General features: G+C 35.8%; 1 protein-coding gene and 1 long non-coding RNA gene across 2 annotated transcripts in view; one reads left to right on the plus strand and one right to left on the minus strand.

Annotated features, from left to right (window-relative positions):
• Nucleotides 1-18,189, minus strand: part of LOC141438777 (uncharacterized) — a 324,060-nt gene that overhangs the window by 153,258 nt on the left and 152,613 nt on the right. The window lies entirely within an intron of this gene.
• LOC141438716 (uncharacterized) lies at nt 6,697-8,238 on the plus strand. The gene is made up of 2 exons (XR_012452504.1): nt 6,697-7,247; nt 7,332-8,238. It is a non-coding gene; the product is annotated as an uncharacterized lncRNA (long non-coding RNA).

Below are 18,189 nucleotides of genomic sequence, written 5' to 3' on the forward strand. Positions count from 1 at the left end.
CTTACTTTCCACGCCGAAAGACAACAGTGCAAGCACTGCTGCTTCACGGCAGGATTAGCGAGCAAGATGGTGGTAGTAATCCGGGCGGACCTTGCACAAGGCCCTACCACCTGCGAGTGTGTAGTTCCAACAATTTTGTCGCTGGGATATTAAGTGAGCGCGCGATGGGCGATTAGTCGCACTGTAGAGTAAAATGACTTCTACTAGTTGTCTCGGTCTTATTTGTAGGTAACTGCACAACGAGCAACGCTGTGGAAATTTTATCTTGATAGCTCTTGTGGCTGCGACAAACTAGTGGAGAGGGAGGTTCTGCCGGTTAGAGTACTTCTAAACAGCCAACAATTAAAAATTACTATCTGTATTTCTTTCCTGGCACGGAATCCACGAGTTTGTTACAGCGTGTATTTTTGTTATAACTATAAACTTTAAGGGTAGTTAATAAAGGTCGTAATAAACACTTTTAAACGATTTTTTTCCTCATTAAATAAACTACGGAGTATATCGCTACCCGATTACTACTTTATGTTTGGTTATCTGCCTTTTCCTAACTCACGTTTTCCAAATTTTTCATAATTTGCCAACTCAGGATTTTCTCTAAAACTATATTTCTCCGAACCTTTATAAAACAAGTTAAGATTGTTAACATCTATCTTTCAGTTTGTATTTTCAATTTTTATAAAACAAACCTAACTCAACTTACTGTGTTCTATAAAATCATATAATATGAAAATATATTGATATTTTTTTTTTGGTTTCGGAGGCTAGAGTGAATAGGCTGTTACTGAACCAGTAAGTTACACCTTTGGCCTCATCTGCACTTAACATCAGGTAAGATAGGGGTCAATCACGGTCAGTTATATGTAAAAAATAATAATTGAGAGTTGGCAAATGAAACATTAGGCAAAAAATAATTCTGCGAAAAGGCAGAAACCGTTATTTTTATTTGAAACGCCGTATTTACATTATGACTAATCCTCTCTGTCTCTCGTTTTTTTACATTGCTTTTCTAAATATAAAAAAAGATTTCAGTATATCGCTTCACAAGCACTAAAACCAACGTCTGATTATTTTTGTTTGTATAAAAAATCTAATGCTGTATTGTTAGTGTCCTGAGCGAGAAAATGGTCGATAGGCTTATTTCATCGTCGGCAGTGGGATAAGTGCCTTAACTGGACCGCATCCATCTGCCGCTGATGTAGCGTGAAGCCAGTAGCTGAAGGATTTCTTACAAACAATACTGGGTTGAGGAGAGATAAGCATCGGAAAGCCGTGGTAGCTTAAAAAAAAGCTATGGTCGTTTATTGGTTTGACCGAAACCGCCGTCGCTTTATGTTTTTGAAATAATCATGTATGTTAGGAAGAACGTATGCGATTTTGCCTACTAACGTCGATAAGCCAAAGGCTATAAACACAGGGAAGCTTAAAATTCCATCTTACAAACTGGCTAAAACCAAAAAGTCGTTTCTGGGAAATTGCATACGTTTTTTATAATAAAATTCCAATAAATATTACAAATGAAACGGATACAAAATTCAGAACTATTGTCAAGAAGACATTAATATCTAAGGCGTATTATAGAGTTAATGATTATAAATCATGAACAGGGATAATTCCGATCCGCATTAACGATCCCTTCAAATAGCGAACCTGCTGTGTTAAAAATAAAGTTGTGTTAAATACCTACTTGTGATGTATAAATATCATTTAATAATATTGTTAATCCGTTTAAAAAGATATACCTCGTTCAGTTTCTTGCCGGATTCTTCTCAACAGAGGTTTTTCCGAACCGGTGGCAGTTTTTTTTTTGACATTCATAAGTGCTTGTTATAGCGTAAATTGAATATAGATATTTTGACTTTAGCTCTGACTTTGACCCTTGCCCTCTCAAGCAGAGAATCGTGGGTGCAAACCTGGCTCTCACATCTGTGTTTTTCAAAATGAATCTGCAAAATTTAATTTGAAATTCCATTAAATTTTGAGGTAACCTGTACATCTCTGCACCTTTTTGTAGACCTACAGCACCTTACTGCTCGTAAACGGACATTTGCTTTTTGAAGCCACCGATTTCGTAAGTTAGAGAAAAGTATTTTTATCTAAGATTTTTTTTACAGCAACCTTTTTGCGGCATAAAGACGTTCTTCAAAGCAGGAATTTCTAGCAGGTAAAGATTACAAAGCATCTGACGCATTCGAACGTAACTTTAATAAAGCTTATCCTAAGAGAAGCTCTCACAGGTAATGTTATTTAGAAAAGTCTTCCCCGTCAGGGTTTCAGGAATCAACGTGTACCTACCTTTTTAGGCTTTAGTTCAAATCGGAATTCGATCGAACACTATTTTGCGGCATTTTTACCTCAATTCTGTCTCCAGCTCACGTCCTAAACGAAAAACAACGCTGGAATGGTGAGGGAAAGTTCGAAATCGCTGTTCAACCGAAATAGGTTAGATGGAATTATTGGGAACAACGCTGGAACCTCTTAGTTTTCTGTTTTGAAAGTATTTGTAACAGAAAATTGCTAAGTTAATGGCTTGGAAGGTTCGGTGAAACGCTTCGGTTAAACCATTTGAGGGGGGTGTCGCGAGACTTGCAAGAGAATGTAATAATTTTGAAAATACTAGGCATTTATTTAATAAAGTAGAACAAAACTATATAAAGTGCTAGGCATGATCGATATAACAACTTTCAATATAAATGTAGGATAATACTCCAATTTGATTAAATGCGATTTACTGAAGAACTAAACTTTTAAAGGTTGTTGACAAATCATTTTATTAACAATCGTGTTAAGTTTAGTTCCCGTGTCAAACTGAATTATAACTAGTAATGTTGTTAAAATCGCAATACCCAACGCTGACTAAACAAGAAAGAAAAGAGAGGTTATAGGTCGGAAGTTTTTGAAAGGACCAAAAGAAAAACTAATGAGGCAAGATTTGGGATTGGCTGGGGACAAGAGATTCATTTTAAAAACTGTTTAGATAAGAAGAAAAAGTATGATAGGAAAAAAAGTCAGCACGATGCTTTTTTTAATAGATTTTTTTATAGAATAGGGGGCAAACAAGCAAACGGATATTTCATTGACGTGTGAATTAAGGAAAGAGATGGAAGAGGAAGACCGAGATTAAACCTGAACAGGTCTTCCCCGGTTATAATTACCCAAATTAAAGTCCTACCGACCTTTAAGACGCCCTGGGTTTTGCTTCAATTCTCCAAATAACCTAATTAACACATCTCAGTCCATAAAATCTTCAAAGCAAACCGAAGACGTCAATTGGGGTAATTTTTGCCGCGTCCCACGAAATTAGTCGAACATAATTGTGGCTCACAATCAAAAACATTCGCGATCCACCGGCGTACTCGTGGAATCAGCGTAAATATATTTAAGCTTATCGTAACCTCAAAACGGGGCCCTCCAGGCTCCCGAAAACCCTCACAAAGGGAATTTTAAGGCTCGTAACGACGTGGTGCCCTTTAATAATTGGCTTCTGCGCTGCGATGAAATAAAATAAACCTCAGGCGCTTGATCTTTACAAAAAGAGATACGGCGTTATACTGTATACGGGGTGACTCTGACCAAAGTGCTATTCGCAAAGTGATCGGTTTGATTGCTTTTTATCCCTGGTATGCTTCAGACGCAGATCTGCGTCAATTTATGAATATAAAGATAGAAAGAAAGAAAAATGATTTATTAACGGTTCCAACAGTTCCACCACCAAACACAAAAAACAATAATATTATTACCATATACGTATAATTTACATAGTATGGTAATATCTTTTAATCGAAAATACAAACTGAGACATGGATGCACAGGAAAGCCAGAAAAAGAGTCCAGCGCTGGCAATCGAACCAAGGTCCTCAGCAATCCGTACACCACCGCTGGACAGGAGTCTAGACACAAATTTCTCCTATGCACACATATCGACACCTCCTAAGTATACTGGTACAAGTGCATAATCATAAATTTACAGGAGAGCTGTTCAAAGATTCCAAACCTGTAACTTTCTCATTTGATGATATAACTTTTCAAAATTTGCATTGGTTCCAAAGAAAATATTTGCTTTCTACCTGTATTCATGGAATTTTGAAATTTCTTATAGTTTTGAGAAAATTGCAGATACACTACTATACGCGTATTTTACATCTTGTAGTTGTGCGGTATACTGAGCTAACTACCACTTGCTCCAGTATACGGCGTAATGCGTAGATTACTGATCTAACGATATTTTTATATTGTATATGAATTTTTAGATGAAATACTTATATGGCTTGCAATGAACAATAAAACAGATGCTCTTTTACCTCCATCTATTGATTTATAAACGTTTTTATCACTTGCATCAATATACGCTAACATAAGCATGCCACTTGTACCAATATACCGCTAGTAATGTTTTAAAACGTGCTATATGCAAAATACAGAAATATACCTTTATAAAAAACCTCACTTGAAATATAAATGGTTTTTTAAGAAAAGTAATTGTATTAAGTGCTTTAAATTAATGGAAAGCACATTCAATGGATTCGTATTCCTGTTCAAATGTGTACTCGTATTTTATTGTGAAAGGTTCCTCATGTGATACACATATCGCATCGCACCCATATGTATCCACATAACGGTTTAGCTTTTTGTGCCTCTTCAGGGTTCCGTACCCAAAGGGTATAAACGGAAACCCTACTACTTTATACTACTTCGCTGTCCATCCGTCTGTCACCAGGCTGTATCTCATGAACCATGATAGTTAGACAGTTGAAATTTTCACAGATTATGTATACTGTAGTCGATATGATATATATATAACAAAAAATAGATCAGAATAAATATTTAAGGGCCCCCATACAAAAATGTATTTTTTTTTGCAATTTTTTTGCTAATCCTAATGAAGTAGTATAGATGGTACGGAACCCTTCGTGCCCGAGTCTGATTGGCACTTTGCTTAAGACAATAAATGAAATAAATAATGATGATTGACAGCTTTGACATGAAATATTGAGTCAAAGTCAAAATATCTTTATTCAATTTAGATTGTAACAAGCACTTATGAATGTCAAAAAATTTACCACCGGTTCGTAAAAACCTCTGTTGAGAAGAGTCTGGCAATAAACCTAGGTATATTTTGTAAACAGATTTACAATCATATTTTAGTGATATCTATACATCACAAGTATTTAACACAACTACATATTTAAAACCGTTCTCAATTCGCTATTTGGAGTAAGCACTCGCCAATGCGGATCGGAATTATTTCCAAATTTCCCTATCCATGATATAATCATTTATTTTAATAATACGCCTTATATATAATGTCTTCTTGACAATAGATTAAAATTTTGTGTCTGTTTTTGAGTCTTGGGAAACTACTATAACTTCATACGGTTTTACCCGTTTTCGCCATATACATAGCCAGGTACCATTTCTTAGGTGTGTATAAAAAAATGTGTATAGGGTGTTATTAAAAACCTGTACTATACTTTAAACCACATTAGGGCTACTAATTACTAATATGATCCGAGTAGAAAAATACTGTGATTCGAAAAAAAAGAGTTTTGTATGGAAGTGGAGTTGCAAGAACACTTTCTAATTTCGATGTTTTCCCACTTATATCGTATTAGTAATCAGTAGCCTAATATGAGTTACAGTATGGTACAGGATTTTTTTATTAACCTGTAGGTATATTAAAATTTACTGTTCTCATTTTAATTAAAGCATGCATGCCTTCGCCTTCTTTTGGGGATGCTCAACTACCAAAATGCAATGTAATACTGCAATGTTATATTTCTAGCACAAGTACATGTAGGTATAGCCGAGGAAACTGAATCACGTACTGGTACTGGGGTGGAACCGTTGTACTACCAATGTTATGTTGATATCCCATACATTTGCCAAAGAAATCATAGCGAAATAGATCACGAAAAGGTTCACATTGGATTTAGTTTCCATGGCTGTCTATGAGAATACGGCTATTGTGGTCTTGCCAAACCAAAACATGTTTTTTTTTATATATACTATCAAATTATGTGCTCGTAGAACAGTTTAAACGGTCCGCACGCAGCGACGGCTAGCGCGTACACTGAGGCAACTGCCAGTTACACTAGACTTCCCCGGCCCCGCGACAATATCGGTGCCGCGTATAGTGGTGCATGTCGGTTGCCTCAGTATACGTTGTACCGATTAGCAAAACGGTGTTAGATGCATTCATATACGTCACTTTATTCCAAAACTAATAGGAATATCCGTCAAATTTTTTGTGGTAGGTAAATAAGGAAATATTAATCACAAAAATGCAAAAAACTAAAAATCAGAAATTTGTCACTTGTACCAGTATACGTAGGAGGTATCGATATCTCAGGTTGCTTTTTCCTATTACGCTACTTAAGAAGCAACACCAGCGACATCTATGTTTAGCTCTCATCGAGAGACATCAAACACTCTTTCGGAACTAACCGCTCACCCAGACAAGAGATGTCGCTACTAAGCAATCAAATTAAATTTGGAGTTGAAATAAAAAGTACAAAAAGACTCCAAAAAACCAAGCATAAAATCATTTGTTTTTTTTTATTTAGATCAGCATAATTTGTACTTATTAAAACAGATGAGACTGGAACGTAGTAATTTTTTATATTCTCGTATGCGAGGAGTCAAATGCAAGATTCGATTCTACTCCTATAACTAAGGAATTTTGCTTTGTGACATTGTAACGTTGTGTTTTCTTCCATGACTCGAACTGCCCGAAATCCGATTAATCTGGCAATTATTTTAATATATTTTTTCAGCTGGCAACAGGAGGGAGGATTGTATTGACGGGGTCATCTCTGATTGGAGCATTTAAGTAAATCATTTTGTAGGGATGTCAGTTCAGGAATTTTTATCATGTTTCATGGGAAATATAATTAATTTCAGACATTGGTGAATAACATTTATTTAATTTACAATCAGTCGAATCTGATACAGAATCGAAAGCTAATAACATCTAGTGATAATTTGGCATAGTAAATGTTGTTCCCACAATTGGTGGGATTCGGGGGAAATTCTTAGGGGCTTTTCATAGTCCAAGCGATGTTCACTCAGGCTTTGAGAAGGGCTGTTCTGGAGTCTCCATTCCTCTTGACTTAGGCCTCCATCATGTGTGAGAGCTAGATCATTTTCCATCGAAGAAGAGACGAGGGTGGCAGCCTCCATTGTGAATTTTAGTGGCTTTTATGGCGCAAACGCAGCCCATTTAAATTTTATTTTTGTGCAGCAAGTGAACTGTAAGTAAATTTGGTTACTGAAATATTGGTTAGATTTGCTTTAGTCCACGCGGCATTATTTCTCATCCTTATGGTTAATTTCAGCACATGAATCCTTGCATGCGGCTGAGGGTGGGAAGACCAGCGTCGAGTTAATCCTGGGCTACAGTTGATTTACTCCGGTAAGAATCATACAGATCACTTTACCTCTTTGCCACATGCTTTTGCCTTTTTGCAAGTGTCTAATCGAAGCAATTTCTTCTTCCTTCCAGCCGGTTAGGGTCATTATCATTAATAAGATTATTAGGTTTATTAGGATTATTCAGATAATTATTTTTCATCTTTCGTTTACTTACTACAGTAAAGTAATTTGTGGCATGATGATGCCAATGATTTGGGTTTAGACCTTGTCTTTTTGCACCTCCATTTGGGAGCTTAAGGTTTAGATAAACTCTAATTTCCGGGCTAGATATTCAATTCTGTATTCTGAGAACTAGCCAATTTTCTGTAGCATCATTGCCTTGGCTGTGCCTTCTGCAACTAGCTTTTGCCACGTCTTTTCTTCCGTTGCTGAGACCAGAAGACTGTTCTGCATCCTGTGGGACCCGCGCGGCCAGCTAAGGGTCAGCACATAGAGACGACGCCCCAGAGCATCGCGTTTGTCTCACACCGTGGTCATCCTTCGGCTGCCGGACTGGTGTCACAGAGAGGTAGCTTCTGGCCAGGTCTGTAAAACATTTATGAATATTAATTAGGGAAGTTTATGATTTAAATTCAGTAGTTGAAAATTGAAATTGATGGCAAGTTTAGATTTCCTTAGGGACTAACACCATTAAGCTTAAATAAATTGTGAAACTAGCATATAAGAACCGCCTTCTGCATCACACCCGCTTGCGGCTGAGCTAAAACTATCTTTGTAAATTGTCTGGTAATCTACTACAAGTGGTTTCACATATTTATATTACTTTACGCTGTATAGAGTCAAAAGAGCAATAAAGATTGTGTTTACATACTAACATTTTTCCTTTACATCCTTTAGATAGAGCCCTAATTATTCAGAGCACGCCTCCAGACAATATTTAAGCATTTTCAGTGTAGCAACAGCTACTTTCAGTTTTATTCTGTCTTTCCGCATTGCCCCTTGGCTGTTACCCACACCGGGCTTGTTTTCAGTACGGCACAAGGTGGCAATTGGCGCCCAACCGTTAATTTTGCGTTATTTTGAGTGCTTTGAGTAATTTTGGCTAATTTTTTTGTGTAGAAATCAACTGCCATCAATTTTCAATAATTAAGATTCAGTTTGTCAGGTTGAAACCAAATATTACCTTTGAATGTAAAAGTCTAGCACATTTATGCCTTATTTCATAAAAATTTTACTGTTGTAGTTATTGTTTTCACTATTTTCACCACAAATTGATATTTATTAACATTTTTAAAGTAAAAGTAACCTATAAACTTTGTGAAAGCGAACAAACTTTCTTTGACAGTTATAAAGTGTCACTTCATAGCATAGCTTTCTATACTATACATACAGCTATATTTCAGATTATCTATGAAAGGAAACTTAGTTTTGTTCAACAAACTTCATTTTTTTTTTAATGGTGAAAAACCCACTTTGGGAAACAAAATCATTGTGAAATATTGAATATTAAATTATAATATCATTTATGCTACAACATTATGACAAAATTATGACCTAGAATTATAAATTATGTGTGCATAATGCTTAGACAGTTTATAAATTTCTAACTGCATTTCATACCTAATAGCAGTGTATATAAACTACTACCTTTTATTTATAGCAGCATTTAATTTACTGCCATTTATTAATTACTGCCATTTTATGCAATTTAATTGTGTTTATTGCTACATTTGTGCCAGCAAATTGTGTTATTAATAAGAATTTGGGGAATGAAACATCATTCATAAAATTTGCTATAGTACTTTAATAAGAACTTATATTTTGTAAAATAACAAACATAAAACCATTTTATTGTTGAAACAAATTAAACAATAGCTATTAAAGTTTGTAAGCCATTAATTTCAATTCAATTTAGTACACAAACATCACTAAAATATGGAAAGAGTTATACAATTTTATTCACTTTTGAAAGATGAGTTGATTTATGAAGTTAAAATTAGGTCAGAAACGCCACTTAGTACTGTTGATGGGTTGAGAAAGCAACTTAAGAAGTTATTTGTTGAATGTCCTTCGGAGGCTATATTGGAAACTGACTTTGCTGTTGATTCTGAGCTAAAAACAATTTCTGACAAGTTGATTGAACTGAGGTCATGTGTTGACAGGTATTCATCAACATCTGATAGGTACTCATTAAATAGGTCAAAGGCACTGGGTTATCATTTATATCATCGCTTGTTTAGAATAGATGTTGACTTGGATGTCGCTAAGCTTCAAGTTAAATCAGAACTTTCATCAGACTTAGAGTCACTGTTGGCTATTGTTGAAACTCCAATAACATCTCCAGGTACAAATGAGGACAACCAGATATTTTCTTCACATTCACAACAACAATCACAACAATCACAGCAACAATTTGAGTGTTCCGGCGATAAGAATGTTTCAAAATGGGGTGTTAAATTCAATGGCATCACGGACGTCAGGTCATTTTTAGAACGCATAGGTGAACTTCAGTTGGCTTTTGGTGTTTCAGATTGTAAGTTATTCAACTCAGCGGCACAATTGTTTATCGATAAGGGCACTATTTGGTTTAGAGGCATAAGGCAGGAAGTTTCAACCTGGAACGAATTAAAAGAGATATTATTGATGGAATTTGATCCAATTGATTATGATTATAGGTTATTAAGTGAAATTCAGTCTAGAACACAGGGAGTGGACGAACCTATTCACATTTATTTTGCGGTTATGTCTTGCTTATTTTCACGTCGTAAGGTACCGCTTTCTGAGGAAGCCAAGCTAGAAATATTGCTGCATAATATTAGGCCCAGCTTTTCACAACAGCTAGCGTTGGTTAACATTACCTCAGTAGCGGAACTGAAAGAAAATTGTCGTAAGGTAGAAGCAGCGCGTCAACGAGCTGAAATGTTTTCGGAACCTTCCGCGAGGTCATCCTCGAACCTACTTGGTAGTGAGTTTTTGTATAAAGGCAAAGCCAAGCTCATAAATTCAGTTTCTGTTCCCACTGCCAAGAGTTCCGAAAGTAAATCGCAGTCATGTTTTGCTTGTGCGCAGCGTACGAACGTTTCTGTCAATGTTCCCAAACAATCGAATGTTACATCCACGCATTCGCGGGAACCCATTTGTTATAAATGCGGAAAAACACGGCATAATTTTAGGTATTGTAAGGCAAAACCAATCCGACAAACAAATCAGATGTTTTGGCTGTGGTATGTCAAATGTCAAAATAGCTACGTGTCCAAATTGTAGTATTGGTAATAACGCTAAAAAGGCTGGTTCACACTCTCAGACAAAAAACTGATAGACCAGAATCGTAGTAAAAAACATGTCAATAGTAAATCTATTTCAAAATTTTGTAATTATAATTCGATCGCTACGGTTCTGTTTGCACCAAATAAAGATGATGTTCGGCCATATTTAAAATTTAAAGTAAATAGTTTTGAAATTTCGGATTACTCGATAGTGGAGCGTCAATTTCGATTTTAGGTAACAACGCTCATCTCGATTTTGTGAAATTTGGTTTTAGCATACAAAATACAACAACCAACATCATCATTTCATATAACTAATTTGAATAACTATGATTTGTTTGTGTTAGCATCTCGCGGGCGGAAACTGCCTGTTCGAGCTCAATACCAGCACAACTTGCGTGCCCCACCAAGAGAACAGCTCTAGTTGAAAAAAGCTTGCTGGGCATGGCTCCCCGCATTATAATAAGATACCGAAGGACATTATACAACTAGATTTAAAAATATTTAAAAAGAAAAATGACTGAATTATTACCCCTACCAGTGTGATACTGTGGTAGAATGAGTCAAGTTTTATTATTTGTAAGTACCTACTAATCTTTAGAAACTAAGCAACAACTACTAACATAATATGTGTCCCAGTTACATGAAATAAATTTATTATTATTATTATTTATTAATTAGTAAATGTTATTACTCTGTTACACATTTTTTGAACGAAGCGGTTAAATAGTTTATAAGTCTAAATTTAAGCTAAATAATTATCATATTATATTTACTCCATCATTATTATACTTATCTCTTGACATTTACTAATTGTTATGGATTGTTTTAATTATATTTTAATATTGTTTTTATTTAATTGGGATTAGTAAAATTACTTAGGATAAATAGATAAATATTTGTACACCTGCATTTGCGGGTAAGACATAGCGACCAAAATGTAAAATACCACCATCCACTATTGTACCTACCTATGTTCTAGCAAATAAAGTTACTGATTACTGATTACTGATTACTGAACTACTATTTGATTTGGGGGAGGCCTATGTCCAGCAGTGGACGTCTTTCGGCTGACATGATGATGATGAATTTGAATAATTTATTGATTAACAAAGAAAGTTTAATCGTTGAATCAGTGTATCGGACATGGTGCTGCTATCACTGAGCTGTCTCATGCATGATACAGGCAAAATTTCCTTGGGTCGGAGGCTTTTAAATCATTTGAAAACTCTTTAAGCAAAATACGGAAAAAACAATAAATTAAAAAAAACCGACTGCCTTAAAAAACTTAAACGATATAATAAATGTAGTGGTTTAGAACTCTGTTAAGTAACTAATTAAATTTAAATTTATTTATTTAGCAATAATGAAAAAAACATTTTTTTATATACGGCTTTTTATAGTTAGTTAACAGACGCGTTCTCGACCACTAGATTTATTTTCTGTGGGGGACGATTGTTACTCGCGTCCGCAGGAGAAACCCACCACAACCCTGCACGTGTCCCCTGGGTGATGCTAAACGAGTGACAAACATTAAGGCGATATACAAATAGGCAAAGATGGCGATAGATATGCTTATAAGCCTATTTTAAACGTATGCCATACGATTAAATAAATTTATTTTCTTACTTCTAGTTTTATAAGGCAGTCGGGTTTGTTGTTTTTTTGTTTTATCTCATACTTTTTTGATTTTTTTGTGAAAATTGTAGAATAAAAATACATATTATACTTACATACATTTGGAATGAGCTATATATTAACATATCGAAAATAAAACATAGATGCACAGAAAAACCAGAAAAATAGACCAGCGCTGGGAATCGAACCCAGGTCCTCGGCATTCCGTGCCACGTGCGTGTGCGTGAATGCCGGGGTTCGATTCCCAGCACTGGTCTATTTTTCTGGTTTTTCTGTGCATCTATGTTTCAGTTTGTATTTTCGATATGGGTTTTACGGGATGACCGAAAAAGCAACAAAATTAGGAGTTGAAATAAAAAATACAAAAAGACTCCAAAAACCAATCTAAATATTAACTTTAATTTGATATCTATATTATTACAATACAAGATATTGTTATAATTTCCCCACATGGCATATTGAATTATAATCTATCTTTCTCACACACACACACACAATGACATATGTATGCACTAGAGAGGCAATATCACAGCCCCTACACGAGAAAATGGGCACACTGAGCGTATAAACACAACCTATCAAGTCCCATAACACATATTTCTTTGCGTCGATCTACGCCGTCGAGTTGTGTTTGTATTATTGATGACGTCTTATTAAAATAAATCACCGTTAATCTATTAGACCTGATTATAATGTGCTGCGTAAATCTTCACATCAAACCGCAGCTTAAAAATTGGTAAATTCTTTTCTAATTTAATAAATAATGTAAATTAGTTAATAATATCGTGTTCATCGGTTGGGAATCAGAGGTTCCTCTCAATGACGACTTTTTTGATATCTTATTATCTTTATAATAATGTAATATTATATTATATTGCACAAAACATGTTTTTCCAAATATAAAGTAAGGGAGGAACTTTTATACCTTGTTACTCTCTTTCTTAAGTTGTGATCGCAAGAAGTTGGTCAAATACGACTTGAAAGATATGAAGACAATTTGCTAAAGAAGCTTTGTTGAAACTACACCACAAGAAAACATTTTCCATTCCGGCTGTATCTACTAAATTCAAAACTACCCTTGAAAACTATTTCAAACAGAGATTTCACAAGCCAAACAAATTGTTTTGGACAAATACCTAGTTTTGTGGCAGATAAAACTTCCCTACGGCTTTTTATTATTTTGTAGTGCCGAATAAAGATAACAACACGAAAACTGCAATAACAGATAAAATTACTAACTACCCGCACGAACGTGGTACTAAAATGAAATCCAGGACTGGTGAAGGGAACAGCCCTCCCACTATAGCTCTGGCACCCACCATGGAGCCAACTGTACATTTAGGATCCAATTGCGGAACTGACTATAAAATGCGGTTATAAAATAAAATGCGGGACTTCTTCACTCGATCTATCTAAGTTCAACGTACTGAAACATAGCTAAGAATCACCGCAAGAAAACTCGCTTTACATAAACAAAACTGTGTCGAAATCAGTCCATCTGTTCGAGAGCTACGATGCAAGAAACAGACAGGTCTATAGACAGACAGACATTAGCGTCAAACTATAACACCCCTCTTTTTGCGTATATAATAAAAGTGCTTGGGCTGCACTCCTTGCGGGTAGAAATGTTATCTGCACATACCCTTATCGGCACAGTTAAAAGTTCTAGCGTTATGTGTGTTTGTTCGTTAGTTTTACCGCTGCTGATCCCGGTGGAGAGCAGAGGTCACTAGATATCATATAATGTTTTTGGTGTTGGTATGAAGCAACGAGAGACTTTTAGGAAAGGGGAAAAAGGATATTTTTGAAGACTATGAATAATAATTCTCTAGAAGCGTAAGATGAAATAAGTTTCTGTTAAAAAAAGCGTTTTTTGCTGACTGCACTTTTTGATTTCTGTACTTGCATTTTCATCTAACTTAGGTATTTACATACAATTTTATGTGTATACTAAATTTCAAGTCAATCCGACCACTAAAAGTGGGTTAATTTTGACCATTAGCAACTACATTATTGTGTGCCACATTTGAATCCATTGATGCGTGATGGAATAAATAAACATCCAAACCACTTTTGCACAAGCTGTTGCCTGCGGCTTCATATGCGTTGAATTCGTTCATTGCTGCCCCACGGAAACTATCCTGTTGTTCGGGATAAAAACTATTCTAAAGTGTTACATACATACAACTAATAATATAAATGCAATAAAGTCAAAAAGAATAAGAGTGCCAACCACAAACGGCTATTTTTCAGCTTTGGTCAAAGTCCACCTCTTTGCCGTTTTTATGAAAATCTTGGCTTTCAGCTTAACATGACCATTTTAATTTAACTAACATTTAAAAAGAGCGGAACTCTTCTGTAATTACAAAACTGATAACATTTTAAATTAAAGTATTCAACCAAGTAAAGAAGAAAGTTTCCTGGAATCTTCCGCTAATTTATCAAAATTACGGAAACACTTTGCATTCGGATTGTCTGCACGAGAGATGGGCAAAGTTTGTCGCGAGTAATGAAGAAGCGAGGCGAAAGCAACGAGCGGTGAATGTACTGTGGGCTGCAGTAGAACTGGCATGCATGTGGCAAAAGCAAGAAGGCGATAGGGTAGATTCGTAGGTAAAAAATAAGTTTTTTAATCTACACTTAATAAGTTTTTTTATACCACGTCGGTGGAAAACAGGCATGCGGCCCGCCTGATGTTAAGCAATTACCGCCGCCTAGGAACGCTTGCAACACCCGAAGTATCACTCGCGCGTTGTCGACCCTGCATAAACCTTTTTATACCCCTTTTGAAGACCTCCATGCTGTAACTCGCTGGGAAAACCACGACAGGAAGTTCATTCCACAATTTAAGTGTTCTATGGAGAAAACACCTTTTGAACCGAACGGTACGCGACCGTTGTGACTCCAACATGTGGGGATGAACTCCCTGTCTATGGCGAGCGGTGCGATTGTAGAAAGTTGCTGTAGGCATCATGTCAAAAAGTTCTTCAGAACACAGTCCGTTATAAAGGCGGTAGAACACGCAGAGAGAGGCGAAGTCTCTCCTGAACTCAACGGCTCTAAAACCGCATGTAAGTTTTTTTTGCTGACTTTACTTTTTGTTCACTGTACTTACTTGCATTGTCAAAAATTACATTTGCATACTAAATTTCAAGTCGATGCCATTAACCGTTGAAGGGTTCCATCCTGCGGAGACGATCCAGGCCGGAACTACCAGAATGTCACTACCAGATTATTGTATTGTCACGCAATTTACATAAGAATGCCAAATTTCTAAAACAATCCGACTTCTAGAAGTGGGTCAAATTTAACTTGCAAGATTTGACCCACACATACATATATATGTACGTACATACATTGCAAGTTAAATAAAAGATTTTAAAAAACTATTTAGTCCGAAAGTTAGATTATCAGAATATATTGGAAACGTATTTTCCTTTTTTTTATTCGACTGGATGGCAAACGAGCAAGTGGGTCTCCTGATGGTAAGAGATCACCACCGCCCATAAACATCTGCAACACAGGGGTATTGCAGATGCTTTGTCAATGAAACGAAAAATGACAAGGATGAAGCGCGTCAGTTTTGGTGTAAGGAGTCGTGACGTCACGCTGGGCGCCATTTTGAGCGGGTGAGTCTTCACATTTTTTTCTTTTTAACTTATTTTTTCTTTTGTAAAAACAAAAAATTGTGAGGAAGAAAAAATAAGTACGATATTTTTTGGTAACTGACAACTAATTAGAATTTTTAGTACACAGCCGATTCAACGTACGTTAGGTACTGTGTCTGAACGTTAATAGGCGCCAGCTTAAATCTACAAGATTTTAATTAAGTGAACGGAAACCCGAATTAGTTGTCTCAAAATCGAGAGTAATGTCGCGTTTAAACTATTAAAAAAAATTAAATTAGATTTTGTGTGATTATTTGCCTTATTATAATATAATTAGCATATTATGCTCAGTGTAACAGTAACGAATACAAAATATACTATTTAAGTGTTTTGCGAAGTTGCGTACTATTTAGATAATTTAATGATCTATCTGACATTTAATTTTCTTCTAAAAATGGCTAAACGCAACTGACAAATACTAAAATTATAAATGATAACCACTTGAAATCAAGTTTTAGTATCAACGATTATTGACTTAGCAAGACATTTGTTTTTTTTTTTGTTCGACTGGATGGCGAACGAGCAAGTGGTGGTTATTTAATGAAATTATTAAGGTATTAAAATATAAATACATTAAAGTGATTCCAAAAAATACAGTTGGGGTATTAGAGGTTTTCAGTATACTGGGATAACAGGGTGATTTCTAGAGTTTAACTGGCACAGCTCGCGCTATACATTACCATTGCATTTTATGTAGGAAAAACAGAATATATAACGATAAAAATGAGTATATAAAGATTGTCATAATATGAGAACTCAAAATGTATGTTTCTTTTATGATGTCATGTTGTACAAAAACTGTTTATAAAGGCCTCGGGAGTAGATCTAGATCGCAATAACTTTCCGCGGCGCACAGCAAAGCTCGTCATTTGTCAGCGGCACCATCGCAGTGAACAGCACTGTGTCCACTGTCACCCGTCCCATAAATCCAAAGCTCCCGTCATATCTCCCCCTTCCCACTACAACCCTTACTTGTTTGTAACGTAAATTAAATTTTTATCGCTGCACACTCCATAAAGCAACGTTTTTATATTATTCTCGCTTTGTTTCTGTAAATTACTCTAATCTAGCCCGCGGCTTTTATTCGCCGCTTTTAACGGGGCCTTTTAATTTTTTTTATGGCTAACTAAGTTTGTGCTTGATGCGCGTTGATAATTTTTTGGGGCGGAAATGTTGGCGCGTTTGTTGCTGCCGTAATTTACGTGAAAAACAGGTGGAAAAATTCTAATACAATTTACACTGCAATGGGGATTAACGCTGCTCTAAAGGCAGCTGCTGCATAGGTAATATTTACGTTTGAATGTTAGAGATTATTGAAATTAAGTTGTTTGAGTGACCCGGAATAGTTTGGTTTTTATTATTTGATATGCATAATGTTCATACAGCAGCTGTAATAAGATAAGACACACACTCTGTGACAATTTCAATTATTGTCTACCACTAATGGTTCAGAAAATATATCAGACAGTTGCCAAACAGATAGCAGATCCGTAGTAATAGCTAGAACTAAATCTTTATTTTGTTAATTCATTATTTAAAACATAAACCAAAACAAGACTCAACTAGTTACCTACTAATAAATACACTCACCGCACTTGATTCAACTGCCCTACAGGTTGATCATAACTACATAATACATTGTTTCTACCATCGAGCCTTAATTGGCGAGTCGATTCATCCTCCTATCATCGAGTTATGAGTCGTTGCGAACAGGGTGGATGCTGAGTGGCGAGGGTGCAACAAAACAAATTTCAAAAACAATACCTCGATAGTAAACGATTGTTCGTACACTCTTTCTGTGTAATTGATTTTTGGGATATTCTGAGTGAAATGAACCTTGGTTTTAAACGAATCTAGGAATTCGTGGAAGTTATCCAAATAAAAAAAATTTATCAATTATCGAACGCATTACAAAATGAGCAGTAGCGACGTATCTACTTGACTACTCCAGGTTATACCTGTCGGTACTCTCAAGACCGCACTCCCGGATGTTGAAAGTAATAACTCTCCTTCCTCAAGGTTAACTCTCCTAAATGGTTCCAACGGAAGACCAGCGTCGGCCGCAAGGTTGACATCATGCTGAGTTGGGACCATTTCGTGACAAAATTTGTCTTTATTTCCCTTTTTTCTTTTTCTTTTAATTTGTAAAATGTCACGAATAAATGTTTTTCTTTCTTTCTCTCTTTAATATGTGCAAAAATGGAGTTTTTTTGAAAAAATTATACTCCAGAAAAGCATTTTTGCAAAAG

This window comes from Choristoneura fumiferana, chromosome 19, assembly GCF_025370935.1.
Source record: "Choristoneura fumiferana chromosome 19, NRCan_CFum_1, whole genome shotgun sequence".
NCBI classification, from domain to species: Eukaryota; Metazoa; Arthropoda; class Insecta; order Lepidoptera; family Tortricidae; genus Choristoneura; species Choristoneura fumiferana.